General features: G+C 43.2%; 1 protein-coding gene across 4 annotated transcripts in view; it reads left to right on the top strand.

Annotated features, from left to right (window-relative positions):
- Positions 1-4,789: 4,789 nt before the first annotated feature.
- Positions 4,790-23,018, top strand: part of ST3GAL6 (ST3 beta-galactoside alpha-2,3-sialyltransferase 6) — a 62,705-nt gene continuing 44,476 nt past the window's right edge. For 2 of the 4 annotated variants that reach the window (XM_027681096.1, XM_027681095.1), the window contains exon 1: positions 4,790-4,969. The gene's annotated coding sequence lies outside the window, so the exon portion shown is untranslated. Of the gene's footprint in view, positions 4,970-5,772; positions 5,791-14,095; positions 14,261-23,018 lie in introns of those variants that run through there. The other 2 variants (XM_027681094.1, XM_027681092.1) reach the window with 2 other exon arrangements.

Here is a 23,018-nt window from a genome sequence, read left to right as displayed (position 1 = left end):
TGGCATTAAGCTGTGCTTTAAATGGCAAAGGCATCTTACCTATTGGCCTCTACTTAGAAAGGAAACAAGGAGAGTGGATTCTGGCATGGTACTATAGGAATAACAGAGCTATCATAAAAGGACAGGTATTTCTTCTTCTAGAAGCAGCTTATGTCAGTCATCTGAGCACACAAAGCCCAGTGGGTAGAGACCCAGAGCCATAGGATCAAGGGCTTCTTGTTCTCTCTGAGCTCAGAGCCCACCTGCATTTGGCACAGGGGCTGTAACCTAGCAGCAAACTGCAAATAAGGGTCTCCCACAGCCCTGCCACCCCCCAGCTCAGCCTCATGCACCCCCTCTCCTTTCTCCTCACAGTCTTCCCTCGTGCCAGATGCCACAGCCAACATCCTCTGTGAACAGCAGTGCACTGCGTGCCTGTGAGCTACAGGGAGGAGCTGCATCCCAGGCAGATGGGTAGGAGAACTGGATCTTGAGAGGTCTATCTCCTGCCAGGGGAGGAAGCACCAGCTCTGGCCTGCTTTGCCTGAAGAAAGGGCTGCTTTCAGCACTATGAAGCTTCAGTTTGGGTCACCCTTGGATGCACGTAGAGGTGGAGTCACACCAGTACACTGGCATCCATTGGAAGGATGAGGGGGCAAGTGGAGGATTTAAGTTCCATATGACAGTGTAGTTAAATGGAAACAAGGCAACAATTGGTGGGGAGAAATCTGAGGTTTAATGTTGCTTTTGACCTAGTGAAAACAACTGGCTGCTCAGGACATATTTTCTCTATTTTTTCAAACCCTTTCCCCTTTTCCTTCCTGCTGTTTTACTTGCAGTGCTCTTCAAGTGCATGTGTTTTGACCTATTTCTTCTGCCTATGCCTAATAAAGTACAAGAATGCTTAGTGCCTATTAGATAATGTATTTCTTCATAGGTTTGCAGATGCTCTTATGTATCGACACATGCCCTGAGGGCTTCACTTTGGTTGGCAAATAGCACTTCCTAATGTGCTCACCACTTAAGACTGAGTTTGACTTGCTGGCAGGGAGGCTGTCTCAGCATGTTACCTCTGCAACATATTTTGCTGTCTTATGTTTTGTTTGTTTGTGTCCTGTCTCCCAGATGGAGTAGAGGAGCACTGCACGGCCTGTGGCAGGAGAAAGCACTCTGCAATTCCCAGAAAAGGCAGTCCCTAGGGACTGTGAAAGCAGTCACAGCCTAATGTAGTTCTTTGGTTGACCTGGTCTTGAAAAAGTGACCTCAAAACTAGGTGGGGGTTGCATTTTGTGAGCTCCAAACACTGTGGGTTCTGATTAGATGTGCTACAGCCACTCCCCAGATTTTTTTAAAGCTCCTGGGACAGGCTTTAGGAGGTTGTCTCCTGGCAGAGTCTCTGGAAGAAATATCATGCAACCACAAATCAGTGACTGGTGCTTACTACAACTGGGGCAGTAAGTGCAGCGGAGACCAGTCCCCAATCACCTGGGGCAAGGGGATTGAGAGAAGGTCTACAAAACAGAGTTGTGCTCAGATTTTGGGGCTCAATAGCAGAGATTTGGGCATGTATGGGACTCAGGGCAGCGGTCGTGGTGTCACCTAAAGATTAGGATCAGACTGTGATGGTAGATAGTAAAGCTAGAAGACGAGTGACAAAGGGATGTTGTTGCAGTCTGTATTTCTATAAATGCATTCATCTTCTAAAGTAATTAATGAACGGTGACAGGTCTGTTGCATTTTTAGCTCTAAGACCAGAGGTGTATGATAGACTGCATGGTGCACTGCCTACACAGAGCTTCATTAGTCATCTTGCTTGTTGGATTGCTGGGGAAGAAATCATTTTTGTGGTACTGCAACTTTCCATTCTCTTTATTCCTTGTTCTCCATAGTTTTGCTTTTCCCACATTCAACAGTTTTTCCTGTAATTTACTGTAATAAATAAATAAAAAATACAGTATTTTATTTGTCTTATTACAGTATTTTATTTTATTGTACTTTATTTGTCTTTGTTTTTGCAAGCTGGGGTAGAGGCTGCAACATTTTCTTAATTTAGTGGTGACTCAGGAGGTACATGGTTTCTCCTGGAACTAAAATATGAATACATTTTATTTAGATTTATTTTAGTTATTGCTTCACATTTAAAGGTTTGTGTGGCTTTTATGTTTGGTTTGGGGAGAGGTTTGTGTCTCATGAGAGTTGATTTTGAACTGAAAGAGCAAATCTGCTAACTTTTTGGTCACATGCATTGTTTTCACTTGCAGGAACATTCATTTGACTTCCTGCTAGTCATCCATTTCCAAAGCATTTTGAAAGGTTCTTATTGTTGTCAAATCATTTGTGTGCAATAGACTACATCCCAGTGATTCCTTCTACTTTCCTTTTACTTTGTGCCAAATAAAGTCATTGGTGTATTAGTTATTAACTTCTTGCTTGTACAGATTATTTGGAAAACACCTAGAAACGAAACTTTTTTTGCACTGTATCAATTATTCAAATTGCTATTTGAATCCTTGAATTTAGTTCAACATATTTAAATGACAACAAACATCAGCTTTCCTTCTGTTGCTGGTGTGGGATAGCTACTGTTGCCAGAAGAAACTGAAGTGAAATTAGATTATTGTATTACTTGACCAATGTGGTGCACTTTATTCCAGATAAAGATGTATTCAACTATCTTAGATGCAATTATTTGTATTTTTTACATGCACTGCCTTTAATGAAAGGGAATAAAACTGTGAGCAAACAGGTCCACTGTATCTCCTGTGGACTTCGGGCTGCAATTGTGAATGCTTCGCTCTTCCTAGAGTTAGATGCCTTGTGCAAGACTCCCAGAAAATGATAAGCACATAAGTTGCAGCCAGCTATAAAATCAAATGGCCTCCAAGTCATCACATGGCATCACCATAGGAAAGAACATTGCATCTGTCTAACTAGCTTCAGAGGTGCACTGCTAACTCGAGTTGGCCTCTCTGAGCCAGTGGCTCAGTCCTGCCAACAGTATGGTCATGTTTTTCACCCCTGTGTCTTTCAGCCTGCCCAAAGGTCCATGCTAGACTGTTATCAATACCCAGGTATTAGCTCATGCCCGTGAACTCATGCACTAAAGATGCAGCTGCAGCACACACATCCTGTCTGGAACAGAGGCAGGAATAGCATCCATTTCCTCAAGGTTTCCTACACTCGTCTGTGAATAGTTTCAACAGCTTGCTCTGCAAAAATGTGGCACATCCTGAGAATAAGTCCATCCTGTATACTAAACAAAGGCAAGGCCTTGCAAAATAAAGTAAGGCCAGAAACAAAATAATACTGGACTATGTAATTTTAGACTGTCCTGAAAGTACAAGCAAGGGGACTGACATGAAGTCACATAATCAGTCTTCTGGTATTTCATGACTTCTAACTGCTTTGTTGTGCAACCTTAGTGATTTTTAAAAAAATTGGTTTTGTGCCTATTATACTTAGGTGAACCAAAGGGTAAGGACTGAAGAGATGAGAGCTAACAGGAAAAAGGTATAGCAGAGTTAAATAAACTAACTTTAGAAGGCAGGTAATATACCTATGTACTTGGCAGCAGCTTGGTTTTGTAAAGGCCAGGATGTGAAGAGGGAAGACCTTGGGAACCTCTTGAGAGAAGGGGAAAAGTACAAAGGTATTTTCAGCTCAAGGGAAGACAAATTACAGAGGACTGAACTTTGGTTCTTAGCCCAGAACACACTGAAAGCCACTTCAGCAGACTACAGAGTGGGATAGTCCCTTAAGAATAGACAAAATTTCCAGGCTTTCAATCTGTTATTTTTATTACATGTACTCATAGGCTGTAGAAAACTGCTGCTGAGAATAGACTCCACCTCTGGTCATTCCCAGTGATAGCCATCAAAACCAGGAGTGGCTCTTCCAATAAGGGAAGCACCTTATTCTGATACAATGCTAAAAACATACTGTAAGCTCACTGAAGCATCATATAGAAAACTTTCAGATTAGAAGTGGTTAGGATTGTAACAATTGAAACAGGAGAGAATAACTAAATTATTAACAACCCCTCGGATTTTTTTTCTAGCATGATACACTCCTCTAAATAAAATACAGCATTGATGCAGCACAGAATTCCTAATAAACTGATTTTTTTCATCACTAGCAGAATTGTTTATTAACTTTCCTTTCAAATAGCAAGGCCCAGCCCCACGCGGTTGGGTCCTGAGGTATGGAGAGATTTTCCAGGAGCCCCATGACTCGCTCCTGTGTTGATCATAAAGTGTGAGGCTCCATTTTGCTCCTGACAACAGCTCTACAAGGAGGTAGTTCTTCTTCCCCTGAAGGCTTTCCCTGGGGCTTGATGGCAGAGGGCAGAGGTGCTGGGGAGGGAGAATCCTGCCCCCTCAACGAGGTACAGTGGCTTTCAGCTTGCTTGGCTTAACCTTCCCCGCTCCCCACACCTCGACACGCAGCCGGTGACAGTTTGTTAATTAGATGGTAATTCCCAGAGGCCGAAAAGGGGCTGGCGGGCAGGGTGTGGTTCGCTGCCCCCTGCTTTGCGGGACTCCCACGCCTTCTCGGGCTGTCGGCGGCGAAAGGCCCGGGGAGGGAGGGGAAAAAGGAAGAGGCGCGTCTGCGGCTTCTGCTAGAAGTTGATTAGAGAAAAGAAACTCACTACTGAGGGTAAGAGATAGCAGCGCTTTATCTTTCTTTGCGTAAGTCTCTCCACCCCCTGGAAGGTATTGGTATAAACGGAGGAGGAATTTGAGCAGGCTCGAGCCAAATAATATTTCTGTCTAAACACACAACGTGCTTCCTCCTACGATTTCGCTTCCAGATGGGGCTTAGCTGAACCAGCCCTCTTCTTCAGCCCAGTCGTAAGCACCACCATGTGGGAACCGGGCTGGAGCTGCTAGAGGCTGCAGCAGCAGCCTGGGCGGTCCTGAGCAGAAGCAACGAGCTCTGCCCTCTTCTCTGGGATCATTTAAAGATAAAATACCTGCTCTGTTGACAACCGGTAAGTGAACACCCCTGCTTTATAAAGTAAACCCTTGCACAGGCTGAGAGGGTGTCTGAACCCATAGGACTGGGTGCGGTGGAAGTGCTTGTTCCCGAATTTGCAGGACGTAGGGTCGTTGTTGTGAGACGTTCGAGGCTTGGACGCGAATGAATCTCGGGGGTCTTTCCCAACCTTAACCATTCCATGCTCTTCTCACCAGGCTCTCGCGTCATTTCAGACGGAAAAGCTTCCTGTTTTAACCTCATGTAGAGCCTATATGCATGCTTCTAATTTTAAAACCTGTTTCAGGTGAATACTGAGTGGCAGTATCTGCCAAGCGCATTGCTATTCAATGTAAATTACCGCGTATTCAAAGGCAGAGCTGCCTATTCCGATACATCAGCGTGTTCCTCGATGAAAGCATTCAAGGAATTAAATTGAATTTCCAGAGGGATGGAGCCTGCCCCTACAAGCCTCCTTTGAAGAGAATACAATTTTAATCGGCTTGAGAGCTGGTGAGATGAGACATCCCAGACCTTTCCCAGAGATTCCTGGGAACTTTCTGGCTAAAAAATTTTAACACCGCGGCGCAGCGGGAAGCCGGCTCCCGGTGGGGATGAGCCCGAAAGAAGTCGAGGCGCCGCCGCCCCCTACCTTCCCGGCGGCTCTCGGATGCGCTTGATGCCGCGGGCGGGCGGCCGGGGCCGGAGGGCGAGGCTGGGCTGAGGCGCTGCCCGGGGCCGCATGCGGGGCCAGGAGTCGCCCCCGGCCGGAGCGGGGCCCCCCGGCGGGCGGCGGGGGAGGGTCCGGCGAGCGGCCGGGCGCCTCCGCACACGCAGGTAGGCGGCTCTGGAGGGTCGTGGGTGAGGGGAAAAAGGGCCGCGTTTCCCCGGCTGCTCCCGCCGCACGCGGGGCGCGGAGCCGCCCGCCTGTCCCCGGCCTCCCGGAGCAGCCCCGCTCGCAGGCCGGGGCGGCGGGAGGAGCCGCCACGGGGCCCCCCGCGGGTCGCGGCGGGAGGCGAGCCCGGGGGCGGGAGAGTAAGGGGTGGCGGGGCCCGGAGCTCGCGGGGTGGGCAGGTCAGGGCAAGGTTGGGGGGAAGCGGGTTCATGCGGGCAGGACAGCCCCGCGGAGGGGGAGCCTCCAGGCGCTGCTGGCGGCGGTCCGTAAGTAAAATTTGAGGGGAGATTCGCGGCTTCTGCTAAGCTGCTTGGGTCGGGTAATCCCACCGTGTTGCCATGGCTGCCGGTCAGGCAAGTTCGGATAAAGGGTTGCTTCTGGCGAGGGTACCCTTGGAAATGCCGAAGGCCTCGGGGAAGGAACAATGGCTCTGTGGGCAGACTCGGCTTTAAGCTATGCAAATCCATTACTTGTAGTTTAGGGAAGAAACAAACCCTGGAAGTTTTATGTTCTCTGCTTTTTTTTTTATTATTAAGTATTTGGATTATTATTTGGCAGTCGGGGTGGTGTTTCTATTTTAGGTACAGCAAGCTGTGAGATCAGTCCTACTGTCCTTTCTCAAATTAAAGTTTACAAGGAGATGAACAGCTGATCTGTTGGGATTTGTGGCTGTTGTGTTCTTGTTACCCCACTGAAACTTTCTGTCCACATTTCTTTCATTTTTGTCTCTCTCTGTCTCCCACGTTATGCTGAGCTATTCTTGCAGACAGTTTGGTTGCAGAACTATTAAGAAAAGGATAAACTTTGTGATGGGATGAGATTACTTGTTTTAACCTGATAATTCTATTGCAGCTGAACTATGTAAAAATGTTATACGTAAAAATATCTGTTGTGGAGGGTGCCATGGTAGTAGACTGGTCACTCCTAACCTCAAAAAACTAAACTTTACTTTACTCACAGTAAATTAAAGTAAAAGGAAATATGTATGGAGCAGGGCTTCCTACCCATTAACAGGCAATACTCTTATCTGATTAGTCTCAGAAGTGATATTTATGAAACTAAAACAACTTTCCTTTCATATGTAATGTTGCACCAGCTGGATCTTTGTTTTCTTCCTAACTACATGAAATAAATCTGTGGATCTTTTTTCCCAACCTGATACAGTACCTGCTTCTTTAGCACGTCTGTCTGTGCTGAACTGAAGCAGTCCATTAAATTACTCTTTAAGCTTACAACTGTTTATTTAAGCAGCAGAATTAAAAATGGGTAAGCCTCATGGGCTCCCTGAGGGTCATCTTGGCTTTAGACGACCTTTCCCTCTTGTGGGATGTATAAATGATCCTCTGAGATTTCTGGAGGAAAAGTTCTCTGTGGAAGCAGTTGCCAGTTGGGGAAGTGCCCGTGGGAGCAGCTGCAGAGTGTACAGTCACAAGAGTAAAACCTGGAAGCTGGCAGAAAAATCACGAGTCCTGAGTTATAAACAGGTGGGGAAATATGTGTTAGACATGGTAGACAAGGTGATTGGCAAGACATTATGTTGATGTGTACCGTGGGCCCTGCTAAGTAATGACTTAAACAATTATTGAAGGGGAGTTTCCTCCCTGAGGAGGGAAATACAGCAGCTGATGTGGTGACGGATCTTATTTGTAGCAGGAAGCGCTTGAGATGCTTCTCCTTCACCACCTTCTCAGACTCTTGATAGCTTAACAGCAGAGACAATTTTAAAGGATTTGTTATGATTGCTTTCTTCCTTATGTGATCATTTTTGGATCGTTCTTACATCAGCTTATTTGTACCATTAATGCTTTTATCTCAGGCTTGTTTTCTTTGATAGTTTCTGGGCACACCATGATTAGTGCCTTTCCGTAAAGATTTGATCCATTCTCCCATGACAGATTTGGAAAAGTTCTCATAAACCCGCTTTGGCTGATGTGTGGTTTTCTGCTGCTTGCATGTTGCTTCATAGTCTCTGAACCAATATCCAGGATATTTTGGCCTGGAAGAGGATGCAATCAAATGGATCCTTTGAAAATAAAACTTGTGAGATCACCACGGCTCTCCTCAAGGCAGTCTATACCATTGACTCAAAGGTGATTCTGAGGAAAGGCTCTAATTGTTTTCCTTCACAGTATAGCTTGAGATGTAGCACAGGATCTTGGTTTGTCTTTGTTAACATTAAGGTTGTTTTACTTATAAGCACAAAAGGTTGTTTTTACTGTGTGTCTGATGTGAAATACTCTGCTGTGACTGCCTGGTTAAGTGCGGTTTAGGAATGGTCTCAAGGTTAGTTGAAATACCTCTTTCTACAGACATCTTTCCTTACAGATGTTTGCACTATTTTAGCTAAATTGGTTGAAATGTGCACTGTGTGTTGAAGAGGAGTTTAATTTAGCAGACTTAATGAAATTTGCTTTGTAATTCATTTGAATAATTTGTTCATCAGTTTCTCTAGCTTTATAGAGAAGTTAGTAAATAATATTGGGAAACTCATTTATGAGGTAACTCAATCTACAGGATTTTTTTTCATAGTCTCTGTTTTCTACCATCTAATTACTCAAAATACCAGGAAGAGAATAAAACCCCCCTGAACTTCTCTGTTAATCCAGTTTCTTCTAGTTTTGCTATGTTTCATGTGATTACTTCTGTTCATATTCATAGCCTTCAAGGGAAGTGAAAATAAAGCTACTTTTATGTATTATTTGTTGTGTGAATTTCCTAAAGTGTCAAATCTTTCTTTTATCATACTTCTGCAGAAGAGCCTCAAACTTCAGCTTTTCTTGATGTGTACTGAGGTTGGGAGGAAAATATGATGTGCAGGCTGTTGTTTTCTTTATAAGTTACCTTTCAATAGTGTGTAGAAACGAATCTGCTCTCACTTTGCAGTTCCGTGTATTCATCACTAGTACCAGTAGCTGCTATCTGTACAGAAAGGTTAATGGACAGTGTGGGCGGTGAAGCAAAAAGCTTGCATGCAGTACCACTGTCTCTTGAAAAATGGGTTGAAAAATGCAAGTGCAGAATGTGGTAAAATATTTTGCGACAGTGCTTCTTGCTGCATTCTGTACCTATCATCTGAAAATACCGTGTCCTTTTAAAGTTCATTTTGTTCAGGTGGATTGGCTCTTCAGTGCTCTAAGTTGGCCATCCTTTGGTCTTGAAGGCAAAAGTGAAGCCTTGATATCTTAAGAGGAAACACCCTTTACAGCTCTACCACAGAGTGAGCAAATTGTGTCCCCCCCTGGTAATACCCAAAGTTTGCGTGTAGCTGTTGTGTGTTACCTCTTCTCCTGGTCCCTGCAGCAGCATGATGTGCTAGAGCTGTTCTTTACATTCCAGTGTAAGTGGGGAGTCAGGAGAGGCAAGGCAAGAACTTGAATACTCTCCATTTGCCTTGGCTGAGAAGGAAGGCTGGGAAACTTCAGGAGCCACAAAACTGATCCTCCCTCCTGTTCGGAGGGCAGGAATCGAGCAACCATGGAACTGGTTTTAAGAGCAGCAGGAATGAAATGAAGGTCAGTCTTAATCATTAAAGCTCTTAACATCTGTTGATTTAAAGTGCAGGTTTCCATTCCCCTAGCAGGAATATTGCTTTCTTTTGGGCCACAAGCCAGTAGGAAACCTTATTTGTGAGGTATGTGGTCTTAGATTTTCACAGACTCTTCAACTCACTTTTAAAAGAACAGTTTCTAGCTCTTGTGGGTACAGGTCGTAAACACTACAGTAAGGATTAGCTGCTGCAGAGCTCAGAAAAGTTCTTTGTTAGGCTGGATCTGCAGACTGACCCAGCACAGCGGTATCCAGACACTGCTTTCTGCTCCTGCTCCTCAGGGTCCTAGGCCGGCAGTGAAATGAGAATGGTGTGGGGCTTGTCATCAGCTTACCCAGAGCCTTAGGAGGGGAAATACACCTATGTGATGGCCCTTTAATGGTACAAAAGGTGCATGTATAAAATACAAATGAAATCGCACGTGGGATGGGGGAGAAGTCCCTTTCCCAGGATAAGAAAGGAGCTGAAGTTATGTTTTTGCCATTAGCTTTTTTCTTCCCCCCCCCCCCCCCCCCCATGGTTAATGTAGGTCCCTCCTGGGCAGCTAATTTTTGCAGGTGTGTAGTGCTGACAGGGTTTTTCGGCTCTGCGATGACCTGTGTAGGAGAAATGATCTGTTTAGGGAAAGGAGCATAACAGCAGCCTGGCATAGCACAAGGGACTGTGTGGGGAAGGAACCTGTGGGGTTTTCTCACTGCAGTGAAGAGAGAGGAAGATGTTTGCTGCTCAAGAGCTGTTGTTGCTGAATGAAACCTCGTTTATCATTTGGCAGTTAAAGTAGGTATTTCCTGTTTCTTTGAAGTTCTGGAACCTGCCAGTCTATGTCCTCTACCAGTGTCATATCTGAGCACCCTGGAAACATTATCACCTCTATCTTTACAGTGCTTCAGGTAGTCTGAAGTCCTCCTGTGGGACTGAGACCAGGAGGAGTTTACTGGTGTAGATGGGAGACAGGCTGTAGGGTTTGTTTGAACACATTTGCACAATGGAGCCACAATATTAAATCTACTTGGTGAAGCACGGGAACAAGTTAGGATTTGTCCAGATTGCTGAATGCGCACAAGGCTTGCTAGCGTGCAGTAGCTAGTCTTGATAGTGCCCCTTGTGTAGACAAGTTACTGCCTTCTCATTTGATTATCTGGGAAAAGCCTGGGGTTTTTTTTGCTGGAAACAGTTAAGGGAAGACTACAGCTAGCTCTGCTTGCCCAAATGTTTTGCAGTATTTAATGAGGCAGGGTGACTGTTACTTGCCTCAGCTGAGAATCTGGAAGGCTATGTAAGCCTGTCCTTCAACACACCCTCCTCCCCCCAATTTTATAACGACTCATGGCAGTTTTAATTCTCCATTTTCAGAAAGTTGAGGGCCCCAGGCCTGTGTCTGCAGTGAAGGACCCCGTGGTTCAGCAGCTCTGATGTAGCAGAACCACTTCAGTCTCCTTTTGTGGGTTTCTTGTCCTTTTTTGTGCCCTTGTTCCACATCGGTAGGTCCATAAAGGGATGCTAAAAGGAGCAGGCAGGAATGCTGTCCTCCAACTCCTGTACTAAACAATTGTAGGTGCTGCAGGGGGAATGTGTGGAGGAGGGGAATGAAACACAAAATGACCATAACATGCTGTCCCTAAAGAACATCTCCCACTGTCACTGCTGGAGACAGAACTGGGCTGGGTGGACACTGGTCTGACATAGCAGAGCATTCCTTGTGCCTTCGTGGCTCATCTTGTGCTATGGAGCGCAGGCCAGGATCGTAAACTGGGTTTTGAGTAGCCAGATGATTAAAATACTGATTAGTGTAAATACCATTTGTACTGTTTATCAAGATTAACTGCCTTTTCTTGCAATACATGTTACGGAAGTACTGTTACTTCATTTTCATTGGAACAATTTGAATGGAATAGTTATTTTAATTCATTCCTTCTTTTGTGCAAATGGCACACTGTCATTTGTTTTCAACTTGCGACGTTGGTTCTTAGATGGCTTAGCCTCAAACCTTGGTTTTGTGTTAAAGATTTCTAACCTAAATTGAAACTCTTGTTTCAGAAATAACTGTAAAGTGAATTAGAATATAATCTCATTCAGTTTTCACAGAGAATATTTCCTGTAATAAATACTGGCTAGTGTTGGAGTGACTTCTTTTGAAGCTGGGTAATTGAAGTCAGCTAACACTGTTAATTGACTGAAAAGGATATTTAAAATGTTGAGCATCATACAACCACTTTGGGGAATTTGGATACTTATATGTTTGTGCAAGGCTTTCAAAAATTTTAGCACTTTTTTTTTTCCCCAGTGGCTAGAGACTTTTATATCTCTGTCGCACAGCTGTGTGACAAGATATAGTGAAAATGAATTTCTGATGTTTTTCTGCATGTACTTTCTAACCTTAATGAAAAATGAGCTTATAGGCTTTCTTTATTCTACCCAGCCGGGTGTTTATTTTTGTAAAACTTGTGGAGGTCTCAAACACAATAAGTTCCTAATCTCCTCTCAAATTTGACTGAAATAAGCCAAAGGGGTTCAAAAGTTCTGTAGGAAAGGAAAGAAAGGACATGCATGCACGCATCCAGGGTGTGATTGCAGAAATCTGATTTCATGCTGAGAACACATGTGATGGAACAGAACAAAAAGCCCTTTACTGTATGGTATTTCATGCTCTAATGGAGTTCTGCATCGTCTGCGGGATGAATAGCAATCTGATAGGACATGGTGATGCTGAAGGCTGAGCTGGATTTGGCGTGGTCAGAGTAGCAAGGAAAAGATGTCAACAGGCAACACAGCAGGTGCAGCTTACAGCGTGTCTTGCTCTAGAGGACTTCAAGTTTTGTGCTGAAGCAAATATCCGACTTTGTGTTTTATCACTGCTGCAGCGTGGGCCAGTTTGGTTATGGAAGAGCAGATCTGTGTCACGAGGTCCATTGCCCTGCCGTGACTCACAGAGAGGTGAGCCCAGTCTTGTCTCAGGGTTTACTGGTTACTTTCACACGCAGCCCTGAGCATATGCAATGCTCAGCAAAGATCAGGTAGAGGAGGATGGCTAATCTGTTTAAAAATACTGCAGTCCTGAAGAAACTCCTCTTCGGTTTGCTGTAGCATTTAGGGACTGTTGAAACTGAGAATCAAACAGCAAGAAATAGATGCTGTGTTTCACCAACAGCAAACCAGACTCGGCTTACAAAGGAACAAAGCAAACTGATGGAGGGAGCTGATCATGTGCAGCCAGAGGTACTTTGTGAAGTCATCACTGCAGCAGAGATTGGGCTGCATGTCTGCAGCCTACCCTTAGTTACCTGCTGATGCCTCATTGCTCTCAGCTGGGCTTGGAGGCATTTTGGCAACTGCAGCAAGGGGGGCTGACCCCGAATGAGGATGTGTGGGTGAGGTGACATGCACCTTTGACTCCCCGTAGTTTTAGACGTGACTGTCCTTTTCAAAAAAAAAAAAGAAAAAAACCAAGAAAAAGAGTGATAAATCAATATTCAGATCTGGGGAGGAAGTGGGTTGTGTTTAACTGTCAGTGAGGATTGAAGTCTGAAAGTCATAAATAGTGTTTCTGTGTGGCACTGAGAAAAGCATAGAAGCTTTCCCAGCATGCCATACTGACTAATGTAGGCAGCTTTCCTCACAGACAGATGGCAATTGAAGATTACCATCAGATATAATTAGCTTTCCTCTTGCATAGGTAAGGAAAGTAAAGTGCATAATTCGGGGCTATGAACCCCCGTATAGGATGAATACCCACTGAAAGTTTGCACTGCAGTATGGACTGTTGTTTGCACAGAAATATATAAATGAACATGTGCCAACTTTTCTGTAAGGAGCTGCATTCTGTTAGAGCAACTAATAGTTGCTCTGTGAAGAATTCCAGTTCTGGTTTTACATCTTTTAGCCTGCTCCTTTGTCCTGAGTTTTTATTATGAGTTTGATTTCAGCTTTATTTAAATAAACACAATTAATGATACTCTGAATGCTGAAGTCAGATACACCCTCATCTTTGTTTTCCTTGGAAAACTTACTACCTTACAAACAATGGTTTGGTTTTTTGTTTTGTTTTTTTTTAAAACACATGTTTCGCTGGCAACCTTTCCCATTCAGAAAAGATGTCAGGACTCTACGTGCTGTGTTAAATACTCTTCAGGACTACACTTTTCTACTGTGCTCTGTATCTCGTAGCACTGAGTCCTCAGAATGTGCTCTGTTTTGATATTATATGTGATGATTTTGTTTTTTATATGTGAATACAGGAAAAACTAAGCACTAAAACTCTTTAGGGGATCAGATGCAGGCTCTGATGCAATCTGTACAACAGTTCTTTGTGAGCTCAAAAGCATCCTATGTCTACAAAGCATTCTCACAGTTATAAAGCTGCTTATTAGAGCTTTTCTTATGGGTGATTTTGTTGTTACTGTAAATAATGAATTTGAGCTTTAGTGCTAAGAAAACAAAGCTGTGCATAAAGAAGACTTTTGAAAGTAGCCTTAGTGTGTACAATATTCAAGGTTTTCCAGTTTTGCACTGTCAGTTTGGGATTAGTTTTCATATGGTAGTTAGCACTTAAATTGTGTATTCTGATTAATTTTCATGATCCAAAGGCAATGTGAAATCTAAGGCATTGAAGTTACCAGAGAAGCTGTTCAAACTGCTGGTGTCCTGCAGATTTCTTCTGAGCTGTCAGGGTTCCTGCCCTGAGAAACTTCCAAAATTTAGTAGTAGTGTGGGGTAAGTGGTACCACTTATCTCCATTTTTCTCCCTCCCTGAATTAATTTGTCTTTACACTTTTCACTGACTTGTTTTGCTGCATTCCTGAGAATCCCAGAGCTCTGGTTGGCACAGATGCACTGCAGGAGATTGACTTGCAGAATTTGCTGTTGGGGTGAATTGCATCACAGACAGCTGGGGGCTTGGGGGTTTTTTTGGTGGTTGGTTTTGGGGCTCTGACTACAGACATGCTTTGCATGTTATTTAAATGAAAATTAAACTGTTCAGTTTCGTATGCTGGCCAGGAGCACGTTCACACCTATTTTCTGGGCCTTTTAATCCACACAAGCCTGAATAATGTAACCTATTGCTTTTTAAAATGGAGTCAAATATGGGCATTAAAAATTACCGTAAAAAGAGCTGTGCCATCAGATGTTGGCAGACCCTGTGTATGTGGGATTTGTTGTGACTGGGGCTTGCAAATGCTACTGTGAAAACCAGTCATACAAAAAGCACCTGTGTCTATTTAGGGATAGATTCTGACACCAGTAGAGATCAGGATTTATGCTGTTGTGACTAAGTGAGAAAATAGTCTGGTGGACTTGGGATTTGCTGTCGATGTAGATGGGGAGCATTTCATTCTACAGGTGCAGGTAGAGAAGCTAGTAAATCAGCCCTCTCAGTTATCCTTAAAAAGGCAACAAAAAACCGCAACAGAATATTATTCCCTCTGTGCTTGAGAGCCCTAATTTTGCTTATGAGTAGGTTTTGTTTAAGTTTTTTGGTGTGCTTTCCTATATTTTCTTTTTCCCCTTTGGTTGTTGTTGTTTTTTTTGGGTTGTTGTTGAGTTTGGTTTTTTTTTTCCTGTGATTTATTTTAGCCTAGTGTTGAGATTTTTTTTTGTTTTCCCTGAACTGATGGGTAGATTTAGTTTTGTAGTTCCCAGCCATTTTTGTGAGAGCTGAGGTTAAATCACTAGCTCCAAATCAGCCAGAGCTGGATGTTTTAGATATCCTACACATTGTTAGAAGACAAAGAGTGTGCCTTGTTTTAGAGGTAAACTTAATGCTGTAGTGAATGTGCACATATAATAAATACAGATCAAATTCTCAGGTTGGACGTTTATTTATTTAGATTGATCATGGTTCTGGAGGAAGAACCTGAACCGGATATGGTTTGTAACTGAACTGTTTTGAAACCTGACTAATTTGCCTATTTCCAGCCATTTTTCCCTGTACTTTTTTCCATTATTTTTTCTCTAGGAAACCTAAGAAGGATTGCTTGTTTGACCTCAAGCCTCTGACTCTGCAGGCACTCATGGACAAAGAATAGTGCGTGTGAATGAGTAACTGATGTTGTACTGGGACGCATATCTTTGTAATAATTTTCTGGTTTTTCAAGCATTGTGTAGTATGTCCACAGTCTTTGTTGTTTTAAAAGGAGGTGAAGAATCAAAACAACTCAAACCCATGATGCTCTTTTCCTGCAAGTTGACAGAACCCTTTTCAGTTGTGCAAGTCAAAATACAAGAAGGAAATTACCTGAACTCTGACCCCCAGAACATGTTGCATGGCTTGTTTATATTCCAGTCTTTCTGGAAGAATAGTTCTTCCACAGAGAAGGGAGAGGGGAAACAGACTGAGAAGGAACAGTGTTGTCACCACAGCATGCAGGAGGAGCTGGGTGGATTTATAGCACCCATTTTCTGTTTCTCTGTTCTGTCATCTATTATACTGACACCTATGATGTGTAGTGTATAAATAGCCCAGCTTAGGCTGGCTAAAGCTTTAAAGGTTAATCTGTGAGAGTACAAGAGAGCAGGGGAAAAAATCTAGTAGCTAAGGTTGTATTACTGAATTTTGAATTTGTGGGGGTTTTTTAAATATTTTTTTAAAGGTGTAGTTGGAGCTGTATGTGTTGTTTGTGTTTGGGAGTGGAGGAAGCAGAGCTATCTGTGCTAAGCTCATACCTGCTTTTGACTTTGCATGCACAGGTTAGCTTTTGACCAAACCCAAAATAGTTGTTTGTGTACCGCACTGCATCTCTGTGGCTGCTGGCTGTGACAGACACTGCTGATCTGAGTTCATGTGTGTGCAAGGAAGAAAGGGGAAAAGAAGTGAAATGTGTTGAGGGGAGGGCTGTGTAGGGGCAGGACAAGGGAAAGCATATGGAAATGTCTGTTCCCAACTTCTGTGCACCTTTGCATAAATTGACCACTTCCTTCTAGTCCTCATCTCAATGCACAAAAGCAGGCAAGAAGCTGACAGCATGAACTTGATCTTACTCCTGATCATAATTACAGGCAAGGTTTCTGGAAATCTGTGATATTTAGAAAGCACCAGCTAGATGAGAATCCAGTAGTTATTGTTGTTCTTCTTCCCCTCAAAGCCACGAGTTGGATTTGGATCTACCCAGGGCTGACTTTTAAGCTTAAGTTAACTATGTTTAACTGTGCTACGAAAAGTGTGTCTGTTGTTGGAATGAGCTCTAAGCCATTTTGGAATGGTAGATAATGTTTTCTGTCTTGGATGGAAAAAATGATTAAAACCAACACTCACCAGCTGAAAAATATCAATCCAGCTATCTCTTTTGTGCTTGCAGTTTTAATTGTGTGTGTCCACCATGCAGTGGAGCCTTGAGCTGGTGCCAGGGATCCACGCTGCACTGTGATAACCAGCCAAAATACTAGCTTGGATCTCAAGGGTGGCGTAGCAACCCTGTGATAGCCCCAAGCTGGAGGTGAGGTGTTCTGCCTCTCAGCAGGGCTAAATAACTCTGCTTCAGACATTTGCACTGAATACTGCTCCTATTTGAGGGCCATTTCAGTGATGCCTAATGCCTATGCTCCCTTGTATTTTGCTCATCAGGGTTTTCTGGCAGGCTGCACTGGCTGATGGCTTTGTACTTCTGTTTTTCATCTGTGGAGCTAGTATTTCTTGTCAGTGTAAGTGACAATAAATTTTGCACTGGTAGGCCCAAAAGTCTTATCTCCGTGAGACAATGCATGTAATTGATTGCGGTACCTCGGAGAACAGGATCACAGCAGGTTTTTGCAGCCAAATGTGGGACTGTTTCAGTAAGCTTTAAAAAGCTTGTAGTAACTTGACCTGGGCTTGTGTACATGCCTTTTTGCTATCCAAGAAACTAGTCTGAGTGCATGCAGCCTCTCTTTCTCTTTGGGCTTATAATTTCTTTCTGTTTCTGCCCCTGCTGTGGGGCACATGTGAAAGCTCCTGGCTTCTCAGGAAGAGGAGTGAAAAAGGAAGGAACACACCACTAAACAGATGATACCTTCTTTCTGTCTACTGCAGTTAGAACAAGGGAGTCTAAGCATGGTGATGAGACTGTAAGTCAGGACCTGCAGGATTTCTGTAGCTTTTGCCAACCTCTCTGTATTGAGCCTTTTTGGAAGGCTACAAACTCATGTTCTTTCAGATCTTGTCTGAAATGTTGATGGCCGTAGGTTTGGCTAGAAGAACCCTCCATATCTGATCTCTTGCATTTAAAGGTGACAATGGGAATGAGGTGAGAATGTGGGGCTGAAGATAAGGTTTGGAGGGGTGTAGGTGCTGTGTTGCATATTACACTGTGAACTGTGCTTGTTCCTGAGCCTGTCTGCAGCCTTTGGGAAGGGAGCTCACCTTCCTCTGTTACCAGATGTGCTGCCTAGGTCAATAGGATTGCAGGGGGTGAAAGTACAATAAATTTAATTAGACTTGAATTCTTTATCAGTATCTTTTAGCTAAAGGATATCTCTATGTGGGGAGTTTCTGAGGATATAAATAGGTCTGCAGTCACACAAGAGGAAAAGTGATGAAGAGATCTTGAAGACTTTGGACAGAAGCAAACTGAAATGGTGATCTTCAATGAAAAATACTGATTAAGTTACTTTTTCTTTTTGCTTGATCCAGTGAGCAGTTATGTGCTGATGAGCAAAATACTGTTGTCGATTCTTGAAAGTCAAAAAAGGAATAAAAGAATTGTGGATTTTTCACAATGTAATAAATGTACTGCTGTGTCTTGTGGTTCAGAATATGTTGCACCATCAGCAGGATGAAGAAGGGAAGAGAGACAAGCATTTAGGCCCTAAAACCAATCTATTGCAGCCTGTCTTGAATTAGTGTGCAACTGCACAAGAGGTCAGAGATGGACGCAGCTCCAGTATGTGTCTCTCTCCAATAGGTTATAATGTCAGCAGAGGCTACATTTCCAGCTGTAGGAGCTGATGAACAAAGATTGACTAAATCTATTAAACATCACTACTACTGTGATGCCAAATCGACTGGACATCATTACTTGCTGTTGAGCACTTGGAAAAAAGATTTATCTTACAGTTTCTTTTCAAGTCTGCTGCAGTGGTTGGATAAAGGAGAAATGATAGGGGAAACACTGGAAACCTTCCTTAAAAAGGAGAAGCTATGTTTGGATAAAGACTGTCTTTTTCTTCAGTTACCTGGTACTATGGAAGTAAAATGGGTGGTTTGGTGTGCTGTTGTAGAGGAAGAAGGCTTCAGTTTTCACAGTCAGCAAACTGTTCTTCTGCTGCTTATCCCCACATTGTTGAAAGAGATTAGGACAGAAAGAGCCTGAAAACATCTTACCTTCCAGTACAGGAAAGACAACTTTGTCAGCAGTTCAGTACATGTGTGGTGTAATGGTGGAAGTCCCCAGTGACATTTTGACACAGTAAAACCTTGAGGTTTTTGGTGTCATGGTTTGTGCAGACTTTCAGAAATAGGACTAACTGCTTTGGTTTGGTGTGGGGCAGGGCAGGTTAGCAAGAATCTTCTCCAGTTAAGATGATTTAGACTTACAACTTCAAAACCAAGTCTGTTGTTGGAGAGTTAGAAATGCAGTTTTAATTCTGAGCCACTTTGCTAGGATAACCCAATGTATCTTATTTAAACAATATTTCCGAGGACGTCTGTTTCTTAATTAAATCAGAAAGAGTATTGCAAACCATGAGAATTTCAGGTGCATGTGAGGGAAGGTAGTAGACTGAGTCAACCACTTCAGTACCTTTAAAACTCTACAGCAGTGCTGTAGAATCAGTGAACCATGCACACACATAGAGGAAGAACTGAACTAGAAGACTGAATGATGAGTAGTAGTTAGATTTGGCAGAAGAAATATGTGCCATAATATGCTCATGTTTTGACAGCTTAACCTGAAAAAGATGATGACGTGAGAAAACTCCTTCTTCAGTTGTCTTTTTACTGCATAGTTGTTTCACCAGTCATGTGCTACATCCTGACCAAAAGGAAGCAGTGCTGCAGGTGGTGATCACAAGCAAACCCACAAAATACTGACTACATCTTAAAAATCCCAATGTTTCTTTTAAAATTTTTATTAGGTTTTTATGTTCTTTTTCTGCTGTCGCTTTAAATTTCAAGGTCTGCTTAAGGCACCTTTTCAAGCTCACTTCCTCCCCCACAACACAAGGCTTAGGAATTTGAGGTCTGAGTGAGCTGACATTTTCAGGCTGTCAGTTAATTACAGTTGCAAGAAGTTACCTAGTCTTGTGACAGTTCAAGATTGTTTTAAGATGAGTAGTATTTAATTTAGTAGTAACCACTTTTTAGTTAAATATTATTAACTCTTTGCTTTAGTAGTAGTCAAAGGTGCTTTACAAAATATATAGGACAGATGGAAAAGCCTACTGCATTATGTTATTAACAACCTAATTTTTAAGGAATAAAGCAAAAGGAATAATAAGCATTATGGGGAAAAAAGTGATCACAGTGTGGTCGTTTGATTCCCCAGTCCAACAGCTGGAGGTTCCTGTGGGGTTATTTTATTCTGTGGCATAGCTGCATCAATAGCATATGTAAGTTGGAAGATAAACAAAGGCTCTGAGATAGTGGCTCATACCAGATACTACCACACTGTACCAGAATAAAGATGCAGCTGTGACAAGGATGTGGGTTCCCCACTTCCACCAAGGGAAGAAAATATTAGCCTCAGGTCTTATATAGCTAATTGATCATATATCCAAATTAGTCTTTCTAGTGGATTGATGGGAGCTGAGGCAAATCTGTCTCTCAGTAGGAAATACAGGCTGATCTCTGAGGTCTCTTAATACTATAACAGAGGCAGTCATGTCTAATTCTGTAATTGTAGCTCTGCTTTGGGAGAGGTAGGAAATGGAACCACAGAAGCTAGCTTAGATTCTTACTAAAAAGTGCCCATCAGTCTTTTGCAACATGCATCCCATTGCTTGCTTGCTTACTTTCAGAAAATTGACCAGCTAACACTGTGATCATCAGGCTGTGCTCCTTGCTCCTTCCGTTGAGGAGGTCACTGTAGGCTTTTTAGAAGGAGGGGGGAACTGAATAGTTGAGTTTCAGCTTTGTCCTCCGTTTTGCTTAATCTTGATTGACATTGACCTAAGGGCACCATGACCTCTGTCATTTGGGTTGATGGGCTTAAATCAAGATGCCCACTGTTGTATTGACATAAATAAACTGGAAGGGATTGTTGTTATACATCTGAACTGTGTCTTCTCAAATTGCCTGTTCTCTTGCGTCTCTGACTGTGGGAATTCTCTAGTGCAGTATGTGCATCATAAGAATGTGTTTTCCTTTGGTTAACTTTCTGTAACACTCAGCTGTTTTAAAATAGGAAGGGAAAACTGGAAAATTCTGTCACCATTAAAAATACACCCAGAATAATTTCTTCTGTAAACAAGGCAATGGTTTTGTTTATTAAACCAGATTAAGAAAGTCTTCACTAAGAAGATCGTCTTTCTTGACTACAGAACTCTCTCTTCAAACAGGGAATGAAGCCAGGCACCGGGGGATGGGATGATGAGGAGACACTTGTATAATTAAAGACCATTTTATCTTTCTAAGAGCTGAGTTAGGTACACTCTTAATGATGGGTTGTTTGAAGCTGGGGTGGACCCATTATCATGTGTGTGCTGGGCTGAGTGTCCTGTGTAAGACACTGAAGGTTGTTACAGATCCCTTGTGATTCTTTGGAAGAATGCTGCTGACTTATGTTCTCTTATTTCAATGATTTTTTTCTTTCTAGGCTGTACTCACAGCTTTATAAATATTTCAAGTGGAACAGTTTTCCCCCCTCTGTGAATAATACTGTTACGAATAATATTTTTGTTTTGAAAAGACTCTTTGTGGGCAGCTTTGTCTTGTCTTTTCTCTGTTTTATAGCTTGGTCTGACTCTTCAGCAAGGTTCTTTCTTACATTGAAGTCACCAAAATGAGCAGTTTAATCAGTTGTTAATTTAGCAACTTTATCTGAAGAGCTACTTTGCTATGTTCTGTTTAACTGAAGTTTGCATTGATTGAATTAGTAAAAAGTAAAGAGTCGATTTTCACTTTAGTGGGATGTTTTGGCAAACCTTTGCAAAGCAGGAGGTGATAAAGATACTAACGGTGAAAGGAAAAAAACTAAAGTGCAGTAAATAATAGAGTCACATAGGTTGGAAAAGATCTTTAAGATGAGGGAGTCCAAACATTAGCCCAGCACTGCCACATCTACCTGTCAAACATGTTTCTAAGGGCCACATCTACATGACTTTTAAATACCTCCAGAGATGGTGACTCAGCCACTTCCCTGGGCAGCCTGTTCCAATGATTGACAACTCTTTTAGTGAAAATATTTTTCCTAATATCCAATCTAAACCTCCCCTGGCACAACTCGGGGCCATTTCCTATTGTCCTTTGACTTGTTGCCTGGGAGAAGAGACATACTCCCACCTCACCACACACCCCCCTTGAAGTAGTTGTGGAGAGCAATAAGGTCCCCGCTGAGCCTCTTCTCCAAACCCTTCAGCAGCTTTGCCTTTCTCTGGATGTGCTCTGGCACCTCAATGTCTTTATTCTCAGCCCAAAACTGAACACAGAATTCGAGGTGTGGCCTCACCAGTGCTGAGTACGGAGGGACAATCACTTCCCTGGTCCTGGTGACCACACTGTTTGTGATTCAAGACAGGATGCTATTGGTCATCTTGGCCCCCTGAGCACACTGATGACTCGTGTTCAGCTGCTGTCAAACAGCACCCCCAGGGCCTTTTCCACCAGGCAGTTTTCCAGCAACTGCCCCAAGCTTGTAGCACTGCCTGGGAGTTGTTGTGACCCAAGGACAGGACCTGACACTATTGAACCTTATAGCATTGGCCTTGGCCCATCCTTCTGATCTGTCCAGATGCCTCTGCAGAGCCCTCCTATTCTCCAGCACATCAACACTCCCACCCAACTCTATGTTGTCTGCAGACTGATAGAGTGCACCCTGTCTCCTTGTCCAGACCATATCTTACCTTTAAAGATATTAAACAGGACTGGTCCTAACACTGAGCCCTGGGGAACCCCACTAGTGACTGGCTGCCAGTTGGATGTAACTCCATTCACCACCTCTACTTGGGCTTCGCCAGCCAGCCAGCTTTTAATCCAGTGGAGAGCACACCCGTCCAAGCCATGAACAGCCAGTTTCTCTTAAGAGAGTGCTGTAGGAAATGATGTCTGAGCTCTACAAAGGTCTAGGTAGACAGCATGCGTAGCCTTTCCTTCATGCAGGACACCCTGTTATACAAGGAGATCAGGTTGGTCAAGCAGGAGCTGCCTTTCCTAAACCTATGCAGGCTGGGCCTGATCCCTCAGTTGTCCTGTTCGTGCTGTGTGATGGCACTCAGGATTATGAGCCAATTGCTGTTAATGACACTTGACTGAACCCAGTAGGTGAGTTTTCTTGTAATGTTATTGCACTTTTAGGGAATGATTCCTACAGAATTATTGCTAAAACTCAGAGATTGCTCTAAAAGTTGAAAGTGACTGTCATTACAAATTTGCAGTGACCCTTCAAGAAGCATCAAGGGAGTCGGAGCTGAAGGGAAGCAATGCTAATTCCCAAGGAGGCCTGAAAGGTTGAAGCTGCAACAGCTGCAGCCTGTGAGTATTTTGTCCAGAACAGAGTA

This window comes from Neopelma chrysocephalum, unplaced genomic scaffold, assembly GCF_003984885.1.
Source record: "Neopelma chrysocephalum unplaced genomic scaffold, ASM398488v2 Primary Assembly neopelma1_60, whole genome shotgun sequence".
NCBI lineage: Eukaryota > Metazoa > Chordata > Aves > Passeriformes > Pipridae > Neopelma > Neopelma chrysocephalum.
The sequence above is the reverse complement of the archived record's forward strand: the minus strand, read 5'-3'. Positions and strand labels throughout refer to the sequence as shown.